Source organism: Equus asinus, chromosome 28 (genome assembly GCF_041296235.1).
Source record: "Equus asinus isolate D_3611 breed Donkey chromosome 28, EquAss-T2T_v2, whole genome shotgun sequence".
Lineage (NCBI taxonomy): Eukaryota > Metazoa > Chordata > Mammalia > Perissodactyla > Equidae > Equus > Equus asinus.
The window spans coordinates 16,780,028-16,804,193 of record NC_091817.1 but is presented as its reverse complement, the minus strand read 5'-3'; the positions used below and the strand labels follow the sequence as shown (position 1 = coordinate 16,804,193).

Sequence of the window (24,166 nt, the reverse complement as noted above, 5' to 3'; positions counted from 1 at the left end):
CCGCAGACGTCAGGTCCCTGCCATGTGGGCTACGTGCACACAGCAGCTGGCTTCCATCAGAGTTAGGGCTGAGAGAAAAAGAGACTGGGGACAAGCACAACAGAGTCATGATCTTTTCCTTGTCTTGGGAGTGGCATCCCATCTCCTTGGCCATCTCCCGTTCTTCGGAAGTGAGTCATGAGCCTGGGCCACACTCGAGGGAGAGCATTGCAGAAGGGCATGACTACAAGAAGGCGGGACCATTGGGCACCATTTTAGAGCCTGTCTACCAGGGTAACCTTTCTAAAACTCTCCTGATTCGTTATTTCCCATTTATTTCTTTCCCCTCTTTACAGTGACACACCATCCACAAGACCATAAGCTCCATGAGGACAGGAATCCTGTGCTTAGTGCCAAGCTACTAGTAGAAGGATAGTAAGTGGTCAATAAATGAATCAATTAAAGCCAGCCCTGTGCCATGGGGAACAAGACTCGGCCCGCCTCCAGCTGTGGGACAGACAAGTAAACGGGCAGGCACAGCAGGTGGCGGTGTCACTGCTCTGCTTTTTTAACCTCACAAGGGACCACGGCTTTTGCCTTGCAAAATGACTGAGAAATTTCCCAATTTCTGCAGAAGGATTTGTTTTGCCTTCTGGGTCCCTGTCATAACTTCTGATATTGTGCCAACTCATCCCTCTGTGTGGGGGGGCCGGCAGGGGAGGTGCCGACAGACAGTGGAAGGAGTAAAGTTCTCAGGGCTCAATAATCATCTGAAAGGTTTTGACGAGTCGACCGGCCAGGGGCCTGAGAGTAGCCTGTCTGCTGCCCGCTGCCCTGTTTGACGAATTGTTTGCCAAAGAGCCTGGCCAGCGGGTGCTTTGACCTTGGAGAGAAAGCGATCTGTCTTCATGGAAACACACTGTCATAAGCACATGTCTCAATTTTGCTTGAACAGGCGCTGGGGCTGCTCGAAAAGAGAGCCTTGGACACGGCTAAGGAGGAAAAATGTGTGGCCCATCCAGGGGCACGGAAGCAGATAAAATTAACCCAGAGTGACCCTGGAGAGCAGGGCTGGAAACCAGCACGTTTCCCTCCAGTGAGGTGAGTCCTCAGCAAGGCCAGAAGCACAGTCACTCCTTCTTTGGGGAGTGAAAGGGCCCCTCACCTCCCATCCTCCCTGACCAGGCTCTCCATTAGTCACCAAGGACAAGTGGAAGGGCATCCTGGAGGCAGTGCCTTTGGTATTCCAGGTCCCTTGTGGCAAAAACCACACACTGGCCCCTGCTGCATCTTGAAGGTCAAGGAGGTGAGCCCTAGGAGATAGGGTGGCTGATAAATCCGATGTCTCCACAGCCACCTCTCTGAGGACCTGGCTGAGCCGTTCCCCTCTGTCTGTGCTGACAGCTCCAGTGGAGATTTATCTGCTGGGATCTGGGGCTGCTGCAGAAGCAGCCAACTCATGAATCTAGAGGAAAGGCATTGACTGAAGCCCAGGCTGTGCTTATTAAAGAAGAGAAAGGACAAGAAGAAGAGCTCAGAGCTCCTGCCGGGCCCCCGTTTTGAGTGACACAGGATGGGGTATTATGGGATGGCTGGGCTATTTTGGGATGAATTGGACAAATAGATAATGTTCATGGGGAGAAAATAAAAGCCAGATATGCTCTGAGAAGCTGATCGTGGGCAACTGATACAGAGACATTTGCCAGGGAGGGGAGAGGCAGCTGAGGGGCCCCGAGTGACGGGACCTCGGGCTCACAGCCCAGAGACAAACCACAGGGCTTTGCTGTCAGAATGATGTGTTATCTCCTCCCGTGACCTGCAGGGGCACCACGGAGGAGGCAGGGGGCCAAGGCCTAGTGAAGAGGGAAGGTTCCATCATTCTGGCGTGGGCCAGGGTCAATCTTCCTGGAGGCAGAAGGCTGGACAAGATGATCTCCACAGAGACTCTTCCAGGAAAGCTCTGATTTATCTCAAAATTTTTTGTGGTTATTGTCTTTTCTACTGTATGTTTTTGATTGCTTGCCGGCGCCATTTTTAGGATGCTAAATATCAGCGAGCCAAAGATCCAGTCCTGAGGTTTTAAAAGCATGATGTTTTGTGTATTTATTGTCCTTTTATCTTCACACGCCGTGATGTAGGGGCAGACACTGTAACCCACAAGCCCAACCTCAATGCAAACCAATTGCTCAGCTCTGACCCCAGCCAGAGACAGGATAGAGCTGAAACCAGCTCCACAAAGGTGTCCCCAGCCCCAGGGGCCCAAGGGCGCCTGAGGAAGACGGAGTCCCAGGACACAGCCATCAGGATTTGTTAAGGGGATGCAAGAGAGAATTGAGAACATCCCCAAACTCAAAGGGAATGGTATAGCAAACAATGACCAAGTCACCCAATAGCTTTACCCAATAGCTAACAATTATCAAGTATTTCCCAGCGTCACCAGTAGTGCCAAAGCACCGTTGAACTGGCCCACAGCAGCTTTTCTGAGCAGATGTGTCTGCTCTACACCACACCTCTCCTCAATTTGGCTTTACTTTCTGTGACGGTTAATTTTATGTGTCAAGTTGACCAGGATATGGAGTGCCCACATATGTGGCTAAACATTATTCTAGGTGTGTCTGTGAGAGTGTTTCCAAATGAGGTTAGCATTTGAATCGGTGGGCTGAGTAAAGCAGATTGCCCTGTCTGATGTGAGTGGCCTCATCCAACCCGCTGAGGGCCTGAACAGAACAAAAAGTCTGAGGAAGGAAGAGTTCGCCCTCCGCCCGGCTCCTTGAGCTCTGGTCTTCTCCTGCCTTTGGGCTGAGACCTACACCACGGCTCCCCTGGTTCTTGGGCCTGCAGACTTGGACTGAAACTACACCACCAGCTTTCCTGGGCCTCCAGCTTGCAGACGGCAGATCATGGGCCTTCTCAGCTTCCGTGACTGAATGAGCCACTTCCTTGTAATAACTCTAGATAGATAGAGAGACAGATACAGATATAGATATCTATGCATATATGTATGTTTCTCTGGAGAACCCTGGCTAATACATTCCCATCCCAGGGTGATATTGATCTCTCTGCCAGCCTGGAAAATACTTTTATTCTTTAAGTAGGGTTACTGTTATCTCCTATAAAGGTCTTAGATTAGAGTAATTGAAGATAGTGAACAATAGTTAACTAACTATAAATATTTCAAAAAAAAATAACACTTTGAAGACAACCACCTTAAGGGACAGTATCATATGAACTTCACTTATGTTTATGGCAAAAAATCCACCAAGTTCCTCTTCTGCCTTCCTTTTGACTTCAGGGATTGGTGTATACTAGCTAACCAGTCTTATAATTTTGAACACAGTGCCAATGTTCAAAGAATTGGAAAAAAATAAAATATACTAACACTCAAGTCTCATCACCAGACAATTGTTATTCTGTAGACTTGGGGTAGCCAGATCTTGATATTTCAGGAGAAACCATACCTCTAGATTTTCTGTGATATCCCCAATTTTAAAATTCAATCAACTAAATTTGATGTTTTCAGTCACCAAGGAGGTGATTTGATCACCATGAAGAAATAGAACATGACTGAGTGCCAGGTCCCACCCATTGGCAAATGTCTGCTTTGCCTGATTTGGGCTCCTGGAGTTTCTGAGTAATGGGCAGTATTTTATTTCCTGGCTGTTTAGATTCTTAATTTTTTTAAATCAAAGGGTCATGGAGAGCTAGTGGAGGGGAGAGAAAGGAACAAATGAAAAAAAAGCAAAATAACCCTAGGCGAGTCCCTTCTCCTCCTATGAAAGTGCTTAGACAAGTCTTCAGTGAGTTCTGAGGTGCCGTAAGAGGATACAGTTCAAAGTGTGAGGGCTCAGGGACAGGTGGACAGAGAGAGAGGAGCAGGGGGAAGTGTGAAGTTCTTTCCAGGCTGAGCCGGGGCTGCCTGGCCTCCTGACACCCCCCAGAGACCCTCTTTGAAATGACAGTTGCTTGCTCTGTAAAGCTTCCTCTTTGCCTGGCTGACGGTGAACAGTCACTGGCCTGCTGAAAGAAAGGTCCCCAGGTCACTCAAATCTGTGTACTACACACCGATCAATAACATGGGGAGTTACACCCCCACCCATAAACGTGTAACTCAATCAGGACTGTGAAGGTGGGCACAGAATTTGCCCCTGAAAGCCTGCTGTGAACAGCAGAAAATGTGGGTGATTTCATTATCTGAGATTGCTTTGTCATATTTCTGCTGAACCAAAGGATAACTGAAATGAACATTAATAATTCAGCACCACGGCCAGGGCTGCAGAACCTTGGGCTCTGCCCCTCCCAACCATTGGCTCCTCCTGGGTTTGACCGGGAAACAGCCTGGACCCCAGTGACTATGAGGAGCCCAAGGTAAGTCAAATCTGAGGGGCTTTCTGACCCACAAAAGAGGTGGAGTCCTTGTGCAGAGACAGGTCAATTCCCAGCCCCAGCCTGTGGTCAGGCCTCCTGGGCAGTGTCTGGGAGCTCAGGGAATGGGGGTCTCCCAGGCCGGAGATTCCTTCTTTCTTAAGGCCCTTTCCTTCAGAGGTAGCCATGGGTTTTCTTTTGACCCAAGGGACAGGTTGGGGTGAATCTTGAACAGAAATTTCCTTTCTATCTGATGTCTTTCTCCACTTCACTGTCTTTCTCCTCTTTCACTTTCTCCTTTATCTTCTCTCTCTCCTCCTCTCTCCCTCTGCTCCTTTTCTTCTGTTTTACTCCATTTATTGCCCTTCTTCCTTTAAAAGAATTCTAGCATGTCAAAGCCAAAAGTGCCCCCAAAGGCTTCTGGCACAGGTAGCAAACTCAGATGTCCTTGGGGGCCGGTAGGTCATATAAACGCATAAAGCAGGCAAAGCATTATGTACTAAGGAGAGCTGCTCCTGTGGACATCTGGGTAGTGTGCTCTCTGCCTAAATACATGCAAGTTTTGTATTTTTAAAATCCAATGCTGGCCAAACAAAACACAGTTAGGACCTGAAGGGGCCTGTAAGTCCTCAGTTTGTGACCCAGTCTAGACTGGCTCCCTTCTTTACAGAGAGCAAAATTAAGGATTGGAGGAAGGGAAGTGATTGGCCCAGGGTCACACAGGAAGGGAGTCTCCTGGCTTCCAGGCTGCAGCCCTTTCCAGAACAGCTGAGCTTTTCCTCTATACCTTTCTGTACATTTATTCATTCGCTGGTTCATTTATTTCCTCATTCAGCACAGACTCATTTCCAGTCTCGGGCACTGAGGACATGGTTGAACCATACCCTGCCCTCCCAGGACCCTCAGTTTGACTGTGGGAGGTGACGTGGTGGTATTGATTGTGACCGGGGCTAGGGCACAGTCACAGGCCATCTGCCTGGAATCCCCACAGGCACCAGAGACTCCCTATCAGGGTCAGACAAGGACATTCTTCCCTCTGACCTTGGACTGTCACCTGGAAACCCCAGGTTCTTAAGCACTGGCTCCTGAGTGACTGACTAACTGAAGCAGATGTCGTGATCAAAACGCTCACCCGTTAGCCCAACTTAAGGCAGCCTTACAATGGCCTTGGCATTCTGGTTAGCCATACTGCTCCCCCGCCTCCCCCTCCAGGAGCAGGACTGGATGAATCTGCCCAGCGCACCGCTGCCCTCTGGGCCTGGCCTCTGACACCCACAGGCTCACAGCTGGAATAAAAATCATCATGTGGCCTCAGCATGGCAGAAGCAAACCTGAGTCCAGGCTAGAAGGCCCACAGCCCAGGCCTTTATTTCTCAGAAGTCTCTAGGCTCCCCGGGATTGTGTTTGTCACCTGCCACAGGCACTCAGAAAATGCACAGTCTCACTTACTCACTTGGACATTCATTCAACAAGCATCCACCAAGTGCCTCCTGTGTTCCAGGCCCAGAAATGGATGAGATGCAGACTCTGCCTCAAGCCCCCACCATCCCAGGGAAGATGGCAGCATCAGCACCCTCTCTGAAGGCCAGAATGAGAAAACCAGGGCCTGTCCACAGCCTGGGGGTTTTCTCCTCTGTTTTCTGCCTCTCCTCTTTGGGGCCTCCCCTGACCTCTGGCCTCATTCTCCAATGTCGCTTTCTTAACTCTGCTTTGGAGTCTCAGATAGTCTCCAAATCCTCTTCAAATCCTCATCCCTGTAGATCTCACTAAAACCCCTGGAGGAATATTGGGCTGCTTTAGTCCCGTCTCACAGATAAGGAAACTGAGGACCAGAAAGTAGAAATGACCCAATTAGCTCACAGGGGTAAGTGGCAGAGCTGGGATGAGGTCCCAGTTTCTCCTGATATCTGCAGAGAAGGAAAGCGGAATGTTCCAGAAGGGGGGCAGCAACCCTGGGACACAGGTACACTTTCACCTCTGTGAAAAAGCTATGACTTTGAGACAAAAATTGCCTCTAGATGTGGGACCTGTATTCTATTGTCAGAGCCTAGGGAGCAGGTAAGCATTTCAGGGGAAAATTTGTGAAAGCCGTAATAATTTCTAACACTTATTAAGTACTTATTCATTACATAGTACTTACTAAGTACGCCATAGTTCTAAGAGATTTACATTTAACCTCTGTAACAACTACATGGAGCTAGGTATTATCTGAACCTATTTTGCAATAAGAGAAGTGAGACAGAGAGGTTCTCTCTCTCAGCTGACGGAGGGAGACGCGGGGCCAGAGCAGGGAACGTGGCTCCACACGCCGTGCTCTCAAGTGCTCTGGCACGTGGTTTGGCCAAAGCACGCTTCCCGTTTTGAAGAACCAGGAATATTGATTGGGAAGGAAAAGAGAGAGGGATCATGGATTGCTAACTGCCCAACAAATGGGTAGGAAGCCATGCAAATCCCTGTCAGCATAAAAACGCAAGAGGGCAGATCATGCGTGCCTCTGCAGGACGGGATGGCTGGGCAGAAAGGAGAAACTAAGAAACAGAGATTCTACGCAATTGAATCAAGGGTACTCTTTTCAAACCTCTAAAACAAGTTCCAGAAACCCCCTCATCTCTTCTTGCTGATACTCCATGGGTTGCCTAAACTGCTCACCACCAGGCCTCCCCATCAGAGATGTACGCCTTTGGTTAAGGTGCTGTCACCTGGCAACATGGACCATTCCTCCAGAACAGTAGCCCACTAAGCCCGTGCCGTTGTACAAGTTCTCTCTTGCTGCATCACAAATTACTGCAAATTCGGTGGCTTACAAGAACACTTACGTATTAGCCCACAGTTTCTGGGGTCAGCAGTCTGGGCACAGCTCAGCTAGGTGCTCTGCTTCAGGGTGTCTCACAGGGCTCCATCTAGGGGTCAGCCAGGGCCAGGGTCTCATCCGAAAGCTGATTTGGGATCCACTTCTGATTCACATGGTTATTGGCAGGATTCTGTTCTTTGTGGGTTATTGGACTGAGAGCTTCTGTTTCCTGCTGGCCGTTATCCAGAGACTGACCTCAGTTCCTTGCTGCGTGACTTCTTGCTTCAAAAGTGTGTAAGCTGAGAAAGCAACAGAGAGAGTCTGCTAGCAAGATGGACAGTAATCTTTTTAATCTGATCACAGGAGTGGCATCCCCTCAACCCTGAAGTCCTCTATTGGTTAGAAGTAAGTTACTCCAGGCAACAGGCTTACACAAGGCTGTGAATACAAGGAGGCAAGGATCATCGGTGGCCATCTTAAGAGCTAGCTACCACATAAGTCATTACTATATTAGTGTGAATTAGTTTATCAGCTCTTTTCAGCAAAATGGTTAGGTGGCAGCAAGGGATTTTTGACAAAAGGAGGAAGGAGAGACAGTTTTTGAGTCTAGGCTCTGCCCTGGCAGAGTGGGCCTGGTGAGCAAGCTGTGAGCAAGCCAGTAAACCAAATGTGGGTTTCCCAAAGCCTTACACCTCTGTTTGGAGACAGGCGGAGTCAGAGAGAACTGCGCCAGTCCATGTGGTTTTTCTCCTTTTGTCCCTGGGCCATGACTTTGGCACAAAGTCATGATCTGAATCTCCCATGGTGGCAAGACAGGCAGTAAGCCTGCCCTGTCCCATTGTCCCTGTCACCAAGCATCCATCCCCTCCCTCCATGTCCTAAAGGACATCCAACTCCAGTTTCCTGTGCATATTGCCTCCAAAGCCTGTGCTACAAATACCAAGCTGTCCCCTGGGTCTGCTGGTAAAACCCAAGGCCCAGCACCCGAGGATCAGCCTTGTTGCTTCCATTTTGGACATCATGGCTCCCTGCATTTTCAAAGCCGCAGCGTTCTCCCTGGAGAGGTCATATAAAGGAAAACTTACTCTACTAAAAGACCTCTGACAGAGACACATCATTATCCAAGATTGGTTTAAAAAAGCCTTAATAAAGACAACAATGAGAAGACATTAACTCATTTGGCTCATGTTTGAGAACCTGACAAATCTGAGAGGTAGGGCTTTTTTTCAACCTTAGTGATGGATCAAATCTTGTTTGCATTGGAAATTAGCTAATGTGCTGATGCCTCAGAAACCTCACGCTGAAGCCAAGAAGACATTGAACCTGCCTAAATGCATGAACCACTTCCACACCCACGAAGCTCACCACCACCCAAGCCAGACCCTTCAGAGGCTGAGACATGTTGCTCACAGAGCCAGGAGTCTGTTTCATTCCCCTTACATAGCAACTTACCATTCTTGCCCATTTATTTTAAGCAAATTATTCAGCCAAGTTGACAAGCATGAAAAAAACATGATCTACCCTGGGCTTTTCAAAAGAGATTTTCTCCTAAATATGATTCATTGTGCTCTGATCTCTCACTGTATTTTTATCAAATGTTCCATGCCAGCTCTTAAAAGGACTCTGTCAACTCTGCTGGTTATGGCTGATTTCTTTGACTCTATTGTCAGATGAATCCCTTATCAACCTGCAATAGAAAATTCCACATGCTCTGGGAGATACCCAAAGGAGCCTCTGGGAGTCCGGAGACAGATCATAAAGACATTCAAACACAAATATGTATCAAATAACCATGAGATGCCAGGCCCCATTCTAAGTGCAATAGTACCAACTATTAAAAGGACATATATTGTCCCTGACCTCATGGAGGTTGCATTCTAGAAGGGGAGACAGACCAGTAGATGAATAAATTAATGTTGGACATTGATAAGTGCTATGAAGAACATAGAACAAGGTGATATAACACAGAGCGACTGGGCAGAGTGGATTGGGAATGCAGAAATTCTTCCAGGGGAAGCACCAGGTGAGTGGAGTTCTGAAGAGGGGTGAGCCAAACAAGGTTCTAGAGAAAGAACATCCTAGAATAGGCAACAGTGGCTCTCCATCTCTGCTATTGTGGATGCCACCAATCAAGCTGGGTCACATTCCTTTCTTTACAGATTGTGTGACAGGAAGTCCAGCTCTTCCCGTGACCAGGGAGGAGTGGAAAGATCTAGAAGGGAGGGTCCTGGGATGTGGCTCTGGCCCCTCTGCAGGAAACATCAAGGGTACTGGCAGCGGGGGACACGCTGTCTTTTTTACTACAGCATCCACAGAATCTAGCTCAGAGTCTGGCACAAAGCAGGGACTCGATACAGTTCATTGAACAAAAAGTGAATGGTAGATGGCAGTAAAACGGCTTCAAAGAATACAACTAGCTAACCAAAAGGTCGTAGGTTAACAATCCCTAATATGCAGGGCCAACAGGGAATGTCACACCTTAATTCTTGATAATAATTATTAACTGCTATTCACTAAGCACTTATTACGCTCAATGCATTTGTTGGGCACTGTGGTGAGCAAATTATATATATAACCTCTTTTAATCCTCCCAAAACTCTTGAGAGAGGTATTATTTCCTGTTACAGACAGATATTGAATCACACGGATCCATCACACTAATCACCTCCCTTGTAAGTGGATATGGGAAATGATGGGAGGTAAAAGCGGGGACATTTCATGACACTCTGGTACCCCACCTCAACATGACTCCATCACACTAGTGGAGAAATTTTAGGAGAATTTGCTTCTAACAGCTTTCGGTGTTCATAGTCCGGGGTTGGTGATTCTGTGACTTTCCCAGTTTCCTTGTTTTTCATTTATTTACTCATCCCTTCAGATATATTCATTGAGCATCTACTATTTGCAAGGCACTGTACTGGAGCCATATGAGTAAACAAAATAGTTAAAAGATTCTAGAACTGCTGTCCTCCTCTCAAGAGGTAATCCTTGGCATATGGAATAAGAATACAGCAGACAGACTGGCAAAACAATACTTCATGTCTGTCTTCTGCTTACCCCACATCCATGGCCCAGGATGTCTAAAACATATGGGCATTCTTTCAACCAGCAGAACATGGCAGGGAGGCAAGTGGGTAAGAAATGACAGTGAGGAGCACTGTCAAAAAGCAAAGTCTTAGCCAGAGCCAGGGCTGGCCTCTTGGTCCACAGAAGGTATGATGCTACAGTGGCCAATCTCCTCTGTAGCCAAACTTGGCAGCCAGACTCTACAGCTGGTTTTTGGAAGAATTCAGATTCAAATCACCCCCTCACTCTCGCGTACAATGCTAGGCTGAAGCGTCCCTTTGTTTCATCCTCTGGTCACTTTCAGTCCCAAACCACCTCCCAGGCCACCCATCAGCTTCCATCTCCCACGTGCGTCTCTCCACGTGGCCTTTGGATGCCTCTCCCAACTCTCCTTTGGTTTGTAGTGGCAAGAAAAGGAGCCTTCTTCTTCTATAGCCGTCTATCTGACAAAAATCAGTTCTCTTAGAAATAGAGATGGAGGACATTGGGCCGGAACAAAATGGCCAGTAGCTTTCTCTTCAGGTGCGTCCCCAATTCTTGGGTGAGCTGTTCTTCTTGGAGGCCAGGTAAGAGCCCCTGCTTCCTGCTGAGCCAGAGGCACCGTGTGTGTGTCCTCCTTGCACTAGGCATGCATCCTCTCACAGAGGGCCTCACAGCTAACTCTGGGACAGGAAAATGCCGCCACCCACCAATCTCCCCCATCAGTTTTCTTGCTCTCGCAGCTCCCCCGGCCTTTAAACCTCAAACAGTTCAAACACCCAGTGCCCACACAGCACCTGCACTTTGGAATACCTAACCCTAACAACCTGTCATCGCCACTTTAGCTGGCTGATCTTGGATGAGTCACGACCTCCTTCTGGCATCATTTCCCTGTCTATAAAATGGGAGTAACAGTACTTACCTCACTCAGGTTATTACCAGTATGTGCAAATCTCTTCACACATTTCCTGGCACGTTAGAAGCATGAAATTGGTGCTTCTCAACCCTGGGTGCTCATTAGAATCACCCAGGGAACTTTTAAGAATATTGATGTCAAGTCCCCAGCCCAGCCTCATGAAACTAGAACCTCTGTGTATGGGAGCCTGGGCGTTAGTACCTTTTAAGGCACCCTAGGTGATTCTAATTTGCAGCTAGAAAGACAGCCACTTCACTAGATAAATGGTGGCTATTAAGATTCTTGCAGTTGCTGTTTTTAATCCACATTGTCCAGATGCAAACCCAAAGGTGCAAGATCTCGAAGAAAAAAAGACTTGCTTGTATCTGAAAATAGTGGAGCGCATCTGATTCTCAGCCAAGCCCGAATCATCTTTCAGAGGGAACTAAATGAACCGCAGAAGTCCTTAGCCCATGGCACAGTGTGTTAGGTAAAAGGCACCTAATCAAACATTTCAGGGATAATTGGCATATTGGCTGTCCACAGAGGGAAGTAATCTGAATTAAGCACCATGAGTTAGCGGGAAGAGGTGCCTGTGGCTCTGGGCTCTGGACATACGTCACATCTGCGTAAATAAATCAGACCCAGGGACACAGGCTCCTTCCCCATGGGACCCTGCAGCCCTGCTCCACATCTGAGACGAGCGGATGAAGACATTCAGAGAGGGGAGCCCACTTGGCAAGTTTGAATTCCAAAGCCATGGCTGTTTGATCTGGAGTAATGAGAGTGCGAAACCTGACGTCTACACAAACCCAAGCAGGCGAATGTGAGAATGAATCCCAGGAAACAAAACAAGTTCATGCGCCATCTGTGGTCTCATTGGAACCGGCTGCCCATTTTGTAACATCACTACCTTGTGGTGGGACTTTCGGCATCAATGTCTTCCATGGCAATTAAAGGAAAAAAAAGTGAAGGAAATAAAAAGAAGAACAAACTCCTTTCCCGTGTCCCTTTACCCCTGAGTGGAGTCAGAGTTCTCATTATTTCATTAGCTGGTCTCATCCCCCGATGGTAACTGGCTTCGTGAGCATTTGATTTAAGCTGCAATTAAAAGCCCCAATCACAGAAATACATTTTTAGAAGATAATTGGGTGCGTCATTGCCAGCTTGTTGGCCTGTTAGCTGGCTCTGACTGTTGGCCAGTAAATGAAAAACGAGTGCAAGTAAGTAGTTTATCCAAAGACACATCAAAGAAAAGGAAGTCATGTTCCCAGTGATCAAGGACTCTACCCTCTGCCCTGATCAGGACTCCTGCCTGTGCTCAGGACCACAAATCCATCACTCTGGTCTAAAAGACGTATGGGGTACAAGGATATTTTCATTGCTTTGCATACATTAGAAGGAGGAGCTCCTGAGAGAACTGTTTCCTATCTTGCTTTTTTCCTTCCACATCCTGCTTCTTTCCTTCTTTTTTCTTGCAATGAAGCCCCCAAAATGAGTCATAAGGTCTTAGTTTTTCATTTTTCTCCCCACTCTCCTTTTATGTAAGCCCATAGTAGTAGCTTGAGCTAAAGAAAGACTTTTCTTTTTTTTTTCTTGGAGGGATAGCAGAGCTGTCAAAAAGGTTGCCTCTGCAGATTACAAGTTTCCCTTCATTGGGAGAGAGAGGGTGGGTGGTACCTTGGGCAGTAGAGAAAGTTCAAGCACTGGATGGGTGAATCGTAATTTATCAAAGGGAAGTCACTGATCTTTACCATTCTTCTAGCAGATTGCACCCTAGTTTTCCTTTGAGAAAGCTTCCCTCTTCCCTCTCAGCCTGTACAGATTGGGAGTTATGGTAGATCCTATTACTGTTGCAAGTACTCACTCTCCTCTCTCTCCATGGGAAGAGCATGCCTCCTAGCCCCTACGATGCTGGCTTAGCTGTCTAACTGACTTTGGCCAATAGAATATAAGTGTTCATGACACACCACGTCTGAGCAGAAGCTTCAGATTCATTGGATGGGTCAGCTTGGCTTCCTGCTCTGCCTCAAAAGGGGTCTTATACACCTAGTGGCTATTCCTGCAGCCAGAGTGAGAAGATACATGGTAGGGAGCCCAAAAGAGCCGAGCAGAGCCACAGCGGCTGCAGCCAACTCTCAGCCACCAACATTTAACAAGAGAGGGAAATACTCAGCAGAGCCAGCGAGATGTGGTACATCTTCTCCTGGGGGCTGGGAGAGAAAGAGACAACTTCCCCACGGGGCGTGAAGCCGCAACTGGGGAAGATGGGATTGCTGTCCTTTTCTTGCCACTGCAAAGGTAGAAAATAAAGCCCAGATGTGTAGGAAAAATAGCCAAGACACAGAGAAGTCAGGCCTTGTGGCATCACTTGAGTTTAGACCAAAACACATCGAAAGCAGACCTTCCCCTGCGCGTTTGAATTAGCGAGCCAGATTCCTCTTTATTCGGGTCTCTTTGCATTGGATTCTCTGTCACTTGCAACTAAAAGAATTCCCGCTGAGACAGATTCCAAACCCGAGGTTCTTATTCTCTCACACCTTCCCCACTGTCCCCTCAAGAGACAAAGGAGCCCAGACCTCAGGAGCAGAAGGTGCCATTGCTCAGACAGAAAAGCTCCTGGGGACCTGGAACCTTACCACACCTTAGGATCAGCCCTGCCTTGGAGTTGTCTACTGACCTTGGGCAGTTGACAGAAGATGGAGCCGGAGAAAGGACTTTTATATAAACTCAAGGGGTGCTTGACATTTCACCTGTAGCCCTGGAGGTGCACAGTGAAGCCTTCTGCTCTGTCCACTTCATCAATCATCACAGCAACTAACATCGGCCGGTAAGAGACGTGGCTAGGCCTATGGTAGACTTTTATTTCTAAAAGCATCGATGACAATTTGATTTACATGATTAATTTCTTCACCAATAGCCATTTCTTCCTGATTTAAGTCAGAAACTAAATAATACAAACTGACAAAAATATCATTGCAGAATCAATAAAACATCCTCAACAGATAATTATAGCATTAATGCACTTATTCTCCAGTTGGTGCATCAATCACAGTTAATGGGGATAAGCTGAAATGATTTTAATTAAAGCCATTTGGGTTCTGTTGCCCTGAGTCATAGAATGCTGAAACATAAGGGCCCTAAGAGCTAAGAGACCAATTGTTTTCATATCCCGGCTTTGCTGGAACCCTGGCATCTTTAGAAGCACTTCTCCAAGCACTATAGGAAGTAGTGGCAGGACAGAGAGCTGAATGTCAGCAGCTCCGGGATTTCCATCTCATTTCAAACAGAACGTCTCTGAATGTGAATTTATTTGAAAAATGGATCAGGCTACAATAGGAATAAGAAGAGGCAGAAGAAAGGAACAAATAAAAGAACAGAGAAAGATGAGGATGAGTTTAAAAAACATTGATCTAATCCAATCTCATTTTTCCAATGGGGAAACTGAGGCTCAGAAAGTGGGAGAGATTTACCCAAAGTCACACAGATGCTCTACGACAGAAATCCAGATACTGGTTCCCAGGCTAATATGTTTCCCATTGCACCATCTTTACACATTTTACATTTTAGAAATAAGGATTTATTTCATGGTGGCAAGGAGAATATGGGGCAATCTGCCCCAAAACATCATCAGGAAAGACTTTTACCCTTGATCCCTGCTTCAAACCAGTTACACAGGCCCTGCCCTGGCCCTGGCCTGGGATTCCAGCCAAAGTGTTCCATTCAAGATCTTTCCCATCTAGATCTAGAATCTACGCCCAACAATTCTTGGTGAGGAAAGCTACAGCCTGAACTGGTGACTGATTTGGCTATCAGCCGTATTTCATTCATTGACGTTTCACTTACTCTGCATGAAACACTATGCTGGACACTCAAAAATTGCAGGAAAATATAGGACAGTAGCCACATCCTCATCATCTGGAAAAGAAAGTAAAATCAATAGACCCATCATCACAAGATAGCGTTCAATTGATGCTTCTTACCTGTTAGACTGTAAGCTCTCTGAGACAGGGATGGTGTCTGTCATTCACTGTGTATCTCCAACGTCTTACGTGATACTGGGCACACAGTAGATACTCAATAACTATTTGTTGGATACTTTAAAATAGCAGTAGTAAAAGTTAACACTTACCATATACCAGACGCTACTGGAATACACGTAATGAAATAGTCATTCCTTCCTACAACATATGAACTGATATATTATTATATCCCATGTTCCAGCTAAGGCACAGAGGGGGTAAGAATATTGCCCAAGGTCGCACAGGCAGTATATAATGGGATTGGCATTTGATTCTAAGCCATTTCCAAAGGCTACACCCTTAACCATATTCTTAATACCCCCAAAATGTCATGGGCACTCAGAGGAGGAAGTCATCACTCCTAAAAAGAGATCAAGGAAAACTTCATGGAAGAGGCGGAAACTAATCTATGCTTTGGCAAATGGATAGACTCTGATTTAAGGAGATAGAGAGGGGCGTTTCAAGGAAAGGGAGCAAATGAGTAAAGATGTGATGAGGAAGACTATGGGCATATACGAAAGGCAAGTTCAGTTCGGCTGGAGCATGTTCTGTATAAAGGAAGTATAAGGAAATGTGGCCAGAGAGAAGGATCAGGGCCAAGTATATGGAGGCAATTGAGAGCCACTGAATGTGGCATTATTAGAGCTCTCATGGACAGACTTTATATCAGGCCTACCTTCGAGGTCAGGAGGTAGGGATGGGGTGACAGAAGAAGACAAAATTCTTAAAGGCCAAGTCCAGGCCTCCTTGATAAACGGATCAGAGTTGGATGCAAGACCCAGATCCTGGGCATCACACTATAGCTAACGCCATTACTCAAACAAGTAGCCTGGTCAATTTCACTGCTGTGGACCCAGCCTGATGCTCTTGCATCTTAGATTCAGCTGTAATCACACATCCAGTGGCTAGGTTTCCATCATCATGCAGAAAACAGCTTCTACCTGCTATAGCCATTAATCCAGATGCTGGTTCTATTGACAACACCTCTTGCCCCAAAGGAGCCACATTTTTCAGATCCAGATATAAACATGCACTCAGACATCTGGATCCTTTGGAAATCTCAATTGAAAACCCATAAATTCTTTAAGTTCCTAGAAGCCTATTGGAGAAAGCACACATCCTAGATTTTAGCAAATACATTGAGGCCACACATACTGTAAAAATAATCTTTGTGCAAAAGTGTCATTGCCAATCAATTTTAAAATAATTGATAGCTATGTCTATCATTTCTGGAGACCTAAAATCAATGACTGTGGTTAGTAGTCCTGGTCGCCAAAGTGACTTCCTTGCACTTGACTTTGGACTATACCCAGGAATGCCAAAGGCCCAGCAGTAACGCAGTTGACTCCAACCAGTGCAGTACTGGAGAAAGTGTTTAGGAATGAGAACGTGGAGATAGGACGAAATCCTCTTTGAGATAACTGTGTATCAGTTTGGTGGGAGAGAATCACAAAGTGAAGGGATGTACACTTCAGTTGACCGCTCTTTGTGAAGCTCTAGGCTTGCCCCGACCATGGAGGCTCTGCAATACCCTTCTGTTGATTGCATTGGGGCCTGGCTTCTTCTCCCTCCTTGTGTTGGTAACCTTTGCAATGTTACTTTACAGTTCTTCCCACTAAGAGGTGAGGTCTGTTTCTTCACACCTTGTATCTAGGCTGGCCTTGTGACCAAGGCAGCATCTAGGGTGAGGCAAATAACATGTCTAGGGCTCAAAAGTTCAGGAGGCACTCACTTTCAGGGTCATGCAAGTGTAGGGTCAACACCTGAGAGTGAGTACCTCCTTAAAATCTGTGTCCTAGATGCGTCGCTCCTTTCGCCTCGTCCCAGTCCTGCAGGAGACTTGTTTTGGCCAATAGAGTATGGCAGAAGCAACATTGTGGCAGTTCTGAGCCTTGGCCTCAACTTGGAACCTACCATGCCATGAGAGCAAGCCTGGGCTAGCCTGCCAGAGGATGAGAGGCCATGTGGAGGAGAGACAAACTGTCCCAGCTGAGGTCATCCTGGACCAGCCAGCTCCCCGACTGACCCACCAGCTGACCAGAGATGCATAAGCAACGCCAGCTGAGATCAGCCCAAACAAGCCCAGCTCAGCAGAACTGCCAACAAACCCACAGACTCATGAGAAATAATGAATGGTCATTGTTTTAAGATATTTTGGGGCGGTTTGCTATTCAGTGGTAGATAACTAACATACCTTCTCACCTTTTCTTTCACTACACCATAGGCGTTTTCGTCTCCTAAGGACTCTGTTAAAAATTAATAAGTAAATAATGCTAGATTCAATGGTATGTATCAAGACAGAATTAGAAGAGACTCAAGTTTCCGGGATACAAGGTGAAGAGAGTCTTCTGGTTCTAACTCTGCCAGTAATCTTGAACTAATCTCTTTCCATCTCTGGGACTTGAGACCCTTTCTTAAAAATGAGTGGTTTTCTCCAGAGCAGCAGCTGCTGGGTTTCATTACACATGGCAACTCCAGTCTCTTGGGGATGGCTGCCCAGAGTACAGAGTGGAAGGGCTCTGAGGCTCAACAGGAAAGAATGCTATTATTGACTAGTGATGTCTGCCGTGATCAAGAACAGGAAGGAGTAGGGGGGTAAGATGGAGGAGCAGCACACATGCCCCACAGGATCCACTCTAAGGATCCTTCAGCATTGTGAGTCTCTCACACTCCTTGTTTAGAGGGTTAATCCTGCCAGACCAATCAGCTCTGAAAGCCTCTCATTACCATAGCCAGCTCTTCTGTTATTTCCTGCCCTCCGCCCTCTAACTTGAATCTAACATTTCCTTTAGGTTGTGAAAACAAGGCTGTGAAGACTGGGACGGGTTCTTGTGTTGCCGTCCTGGGGTGGTGGACCTACAGCTTTTCACCCAGTGCGACTTGCCCCACACAGGTGGCCTGATTGAGTTGTCTTTAGAACTGGAAGGTATAGTGCAAAGAAGAAAAACAACTCTGATTGCTTTGCATCCAAATTTGGGGGCCTCATTTTTACCACCTTTACAGAAATGTACTTCCAAGAATGTCTCTTTTCTGTGAAACACAGAACATTCACATTAGCAAGGTCATAGGCAGGGCCCTTGAGATGAGGGCCCTCTCCAGAATTGACATCCCTACACCAGCTTGGGCCACCTCCCTAGCCATCCGCCCACACACACACACAGCTGCTCACTTGAAAAGTGAATCGCCATTTGTATAAAGACTCAGGCTTAAGTCTTGAGTCCTGGCTGTCCTCATTCAGAGCATGGAGACAGAGAAGGTTAAAAATAGTTCTTTGCATATGGAAATCACTTCACAGCTTACAAATTGCTTTTACAACCTTAATTTCATTTGATCCTCAAAACAGCCCTGTGATGAGAAATCTGAGGTCCAGACAGATGAGGTGAGAAGCCTAGGGGCGAGCAGAAAAGAGGAGGAAGAGCTGGGACAGAAACATAAGTCTTCCCATTAAGATCCTGTCCTCTTTGCACAGCACAAACTGCCTTTGCTTATCTACCACTACCCACTGTGGCCACACGACCACTGCCCACAATATTACCCTGTCACCACCCTCTCCACCTCACTACCAACCAGGAGAACACACTTGCGAGCTCCTCATAACTTTGAGTCACCCATCTCCACCACTCGTCAAGCCCCTGAATTGCCCAAATCTCCCATCAGAGTGGTTCTAGCTAAATTCCTTTCCACACAGGGGAGGCAGTGTGCAATGGTGGTGTGAGGCGGGCCAGCTCGAGCACAGACCTTGGTTCTATCACCTCCTAAGGGATGATGTGTGCAAGTTACCTAGCTTCTCTGACTCTCTGTGATCTTTTCTGTAAAATGGGAAGAATAACAGTAATACCCACTTCATAAGGTTTCTGTAAGGAATAAATAAAATAATACACCAATGAATAAAATAATGACCATAAAGGGGTTTAACTCAGTGCCTGACAGTACACAGTGAATTCAACAAGTAGTAGTGGAAGTAACTAAATAACAACAACAACGACAATAACAATAATGCCTGGAAGCTAAACTAAAGAGACAGGGGCAAACCCAGTACCTCGAGAGCCCTGAGCAGCTCTTCCCCGCAGCGGCCAATTTCTGAGCCTCTTTCTGATGGGAGAAATCGGAGCATACACCCAGCCAGCATCCCCACACCCCATCCATCAGCCCTAGCAAGAGCTCGACATCAGCACTGGATTTATTGGGTGTCGGACGCAGAAAATGCATTGTGGCGGCGGGGGGGGGGGGGGAACGGGGGTGTAGGATCAGGTGTGTGATCAGTCAGGCTCATGGCATTTATTATACTATGAGTGGAACTAATTTACGATAATTTAATCACCGACAAACAACTGTGCAGGAGACAGCAGCCGGGCTGTCGGATATTCCAATCCGGGCTCTTGACTAACAGTTCCAGCGTGCCCGTGAACTTGTAGCATTCTGGAGGAAAGATTGGGCCTGAGTCTCGATGTGTCTACAGGAATGATGAGCAACACTCGCATAGCAACTCTAGAGTCTACCAAGCGCCTGCGTGGACAGACTCTCACCCGACCCCAGGACTACCTTCCGAGGTGACACAGTTTTGAACTTGATTTAAGATGACAAACTGAGGTTGAGAGATGAGAAGGGACACTAGGCAGGACTCAAACCCAGATCGTCCGATTCCAGATCTCGTGTCCTTCTTTCTGAACCAGTGTGCTTACTCAGAGGTGGGCATTGGGAGCACCTTCCAGTGAAGTGAGCACACCCCTGGGCCCCAGCAGGTTTCTGTTATGATTCAGTAATTCTGGGAGGAAAGACAGGAATCTGATTCAGAAACATGCTCTAGGTTGAAAACCACTAAATTACAAGGCGAAAAGAGGGGAGCCAGCCCAGAAGGGTGGGACAGTATGGGTTCTCTACATTGATTTGAAACTTGACTCCATCTTCTTACCAACTGTGTGACCTGGTCAAGTTACTTCATCTCTCTGTGCCTCAGTTTCCTCATCTGCAAATGAGGATAATAATATCTACATCACAAGAAAATGTAACTGATGAGGGAACATAAAGGAGAAACTAAATGAGAAACCGTGACTTAAACCCTAATAACAAAGTAAATAAATGTTAGCTCCCCTCCGTTACCTTGGATAGTAGATATTTGAGACACGAACTAAAGGATGTGATAAATATTCCTTTGTTGCCCATCGCTATTGTTCTCCTGACTCAAAACCTAGTGTAAATTTTTTAAAACTTAGTGCCTAAAAAGCAAAACAAAACAACCTGCTCCCCAAGAATGGAGCGCTCGGCTCTTCCTGCCAAAAGATCAGCACAGACGCTGGCAGTTCTCTTTACACCCAGTTACTGCAGCGGCTGCCCCTGCAGCGCCAACCACCCTTCAGGGCACAGACGCCTCCCCAAGCTAGAAGGAGACCCCAGTACCGTTTTCATCTTTGCTTTTGAGAAAAACAAAAGGGTCAAAGAAAAGGCATTCTCCTTCTGCTAAGGAGTCCCCAGGAAAAGAAAATCAGTGCTTCCCTTGTAGCAGAGATAAATGCATTAAAAATATTCCAAATTTCTGGTCCCCTGGGGCTCAAGAAAGGCGCTTTTGATGTTTCCTTAACCACGCTCTAACTTACTGAGTCCCTGCTGGCCCTGCTCCTGGATGTCCCCCCTGGATGGTGACCCGGGTGCTCCTGTTGGTAAGAGTCGGGGCAGTAGTCAGAAGCGGGGACATGGCAGAGGCTCGTGGCAAGACCTTGGCAGCAACGGCTGCTCCAGCACAAGCACAAGGGCTGCACCCCCTTTCCAAGCAGAGCAGTTCTGCCCTCTCAGCTCAGTTGTCCGCCATCTGCATCCCCCGGCTGGACCAGTTCTCTGGAAGGAGGCAGATGCTCTAAAGGAGCAGTCCAAACGCCCAGGAGCTCACGACTCAGCCCGCTACTGCCCTCTCATCTCAGGTCACAGAGAACCTTGTTACCAAGTCTTCGGTGCTCTCAGTTGGTTCTGGAGGAAACAAGTCTGGCTTCGGCCAGCCTTGGGAATGCTTCAGCTGTCAAAGTGGGAAGCTTAATGAGCTGGTGATCGAGAGAAAAATGCCCCATCTTAATCCTGCCTGCCTAATTGTACCCAGCTCTCCCACGACTCCCTCCCAACCTGGTGTCAATTGTCCAGTAAAAGGGCCTGACTGGCCGGCCACACAGGGAAGGTGCAAGGAAGGCCAATTACTGGTCAAATTGGAACCAAAACTCAACACAGAGAAATCCGTGTCATCTGGCTACGTAGTCCACAGATGCTGGCCCATATCCCAGAAGACCCCCACTGGAAGCATGCAGGCTACATCTGGCTCAGAGAAGCACATTGTATTTTTTTTAAAATGTACAATTGTATAATTCTGGGTATTTAAAAATATTTACTTTAAAAGATTTCACCTAAAACTTCTGGTTTCTCTTACAAAGTCTAAAGATCTAACCACGCTAGGGCCATGTTCTGTGAGTGTCAGCAAGAACTGGGTAGCCCCCGCCCCTATGAATGGGGTGCGTGAGCTCCAGTTCACTGCAGTCTCCACCACTCCCTATTGTCCTTCGCACTTGGGCCCTTGAACACCTTTGTGTTTGTCACCCCTAATGACTGACTCTTGACCTGGACTTTGGTTTTTTTCATCTCTACAATGACAGGGTTAATCAGAATGGACTCTGTGGTCCTTGAGAAGCCCTACCAGATCCCACGACCTCTTTGAGAGCTGTGTGCAGGAAGCCCTCTCATTTGGGGTCAAAGAAGCAGGGGCGGTTAAGTGAATCACCAGGCTATTCACTCTGGAGGAGCTTGGGGAGAGGTGCACGCCCTATTCCATGGGGCAGGCGGCCGTCCTCGAAGATGCATCACCGCCCACTGGCTTCCCTTGCCATCCAGCCAGAGCAGCCATTGCCATCACCAGCTCCGGCCTGGGGAACCTGACACTTTACAGCTCTCAGAGGGACTGTTACTTCATGTGCCACCCTCTCCACCAGCACAGACACTGCAACCCCTTCCCACGGTCAGATTTAATAAAGGACAAGCAAGAAGAAATATGGCACGGCGCAAAAGGGGTTTGGGGATGGGCTGCTGGGGGCAGGTGACTGCCCGGAGCTCATTAGAGCAAGAATGCCCAGTCAGGACAAAGCGTGCCTGCCCGCCTCTAATTGCGCACCCCATTTTGCCCCACTCTACTCAGCCAACCCGCAGAGCATCCCGACGTTTAAAGATTACCAAGGCGAGTTTGTAAGGAAGCCGCTCCCTCTTTGTCTGTCCTTGCGCCAACAGCAGCAGAAGGTACTAATTAGAGGGTGAATTATTAGCTTCCCATGGTGCACTGCAGGGACATTAAAAATGAGGGGGCTTTGCTTCTCGCCTTTTAGATGGTTAGTCTTGGTTTAATATATTCGTGTTTCTAGGTGAGCAGCAGGGGACAGTTTTTATGATTATAATTGTTGCATAATTACTGGCCTAAGGTTGCCTATTGTTAAATAAAAATGCTGAGATACTAATGTTTTATTGAACAGTACAAGGAGATAAAATTGTAATATCTTTTCCCGAGCAATCGAAGCTGCTCATTTGCAGCCTAGTGACAACCCTTAGTTGTCTTAGGAAGAGGTAGATGGGTTCTGCCTGGGCTGGAAGTCAAATGTGAAATATTTGCTTGGGAGAAAAAAAAAAGGGAGCAGAGAAGGAAAAGGAAAGCTGGTGAGCTCTGGGGTGCATCTCACGGTCTCTGTGTGGCAGGTTAAGGCCTGAGTTAACACACGGACACTCGGCGTGAAGGTTAACTCTCAGCCAGCTGGTTCTTGGGCAGAAGAATGTCACAAATGGCCTTTCCCATGAAGGATACCCATTCCTGCAAGAGAAACTGAGGGGACACTGAGGCAGAGACAAGAAGGGCTGCCAAGTCAGGGATACGGCCACCACCAGGTGGACCGGAGGGATCCAGAAGCCCTCCCTTGGCCACCCTTAAAGGCTCAACCCTTCCAGTCGCTAGGAAGTTACCTGGAGCCAGCCAGGCAACACAGCCTTCATTGTTCTCAAAGCTGCTCCTTCTTCGTCATCACACCGACTCCCCCTGCCCCAAGGACCATCACCAAGACCTCCGAATTGTCCCCCTGCCTCTAGTGTCTCCTACTGCAGCCTGTCTTTCACAGGTTGCAGAGATGTCTGCAGCGAAGCAAGAAATGATTTCTACCAGGAGCCAACTAGATTTAAAAAAAAAAAAAAAAAAGATGCATTTGAGTGATCTGCCCCCTCACTGGGCCGGAAAAGCATAAAGCAAGGTGGGAAATGCATTCAATTTGGGCAAAAAGTAAGTTCCTGAGCAATTTGTTCTGGCCCCTCGGCCATCCCGTCCTTCAGACGGATGCTGTGAAATAGGTCACTGTTTGTCCTGCCCATCCAAGTGTGCACACCAGGAAACGGAGGCAGAGAGGGGCAGAGCAAAGCTGCGTCCCAGAAAGACAGAGCGAGCGGCAGCTTCCTCCCCGGGCCTTCCCTAGCCCCGGCCCCGCAGAGGCTCCTGGTTCTTGGTCAAGATTTTCACAGTAGGCATAACATAAAAACCCATTTTCCTCTCTACTGGCGTCCACACAGTTCTTTCAGGACAAACCTCAGTCTTGTGGGAAGAGCCCTGGGCTGGCAGTCAGTAGCCTGAGCTGTGTCCCGGCTCAGCCAGCCTTCTGCAATTCTTAGACAAGTCACTTGGACTCTCATCTTTGCAACAGAAATCGTATCACCACTCTGGCCCCCTCACGCGATTCATTGAGGCCTGAATGGACTTCAAAGAACCAAGGACTGTCAGAGCAGGAAAGAGCTCATCTGGCCCAATTTCTTTCCAAATGCAGGAAATCTTTCTGGAGCATCCCTGACAGATGTGCATCCTCCCTCCGCACAAAGATGAAAACTCCAGGGAGCTCAGAGCATCTCCTCCTTTCTTGGACAGGTCTGACTGCTTCTTCACAGGAGCCGGATCCCCCCGGGCCTGGTCCCGGGGCTGCCTGAGCGCAACTCCTCACACAGCGCCCCGCAGGAATTTTAAGACAATGATTTGCCTGCCCTTGGTCTGTCCTTCTTCAGGACAACTATGCCAGATCA

General features: G+C 47.5%; 1 long non-coding RNA gene across 1 annotated transcript; it reads right to left on the bottom strand.

Annotated features, from left to right (window-relative positions):
- Positions 1–2,049: 2,049 nt before the first annotated feature.
- Positions 2,050–22,355, bottom strand: LOC123281674 (uncharacterized). Its single transcript, XR_011499077.1, has 4 exons — positions 22,298–22,355; positions 14,919–14,990; positions 7,158–7,431; positions 2,050–2,930 (listed from the first exon to the last, which is right to left on the bottom strand). It is a non-coding gene; the product is annotated as an uncharacterized lncRNA (long non-coding RNA).
- Between the last annotated feature and the right edge of the window lie 1,811 nt (positions 22,356–24,166).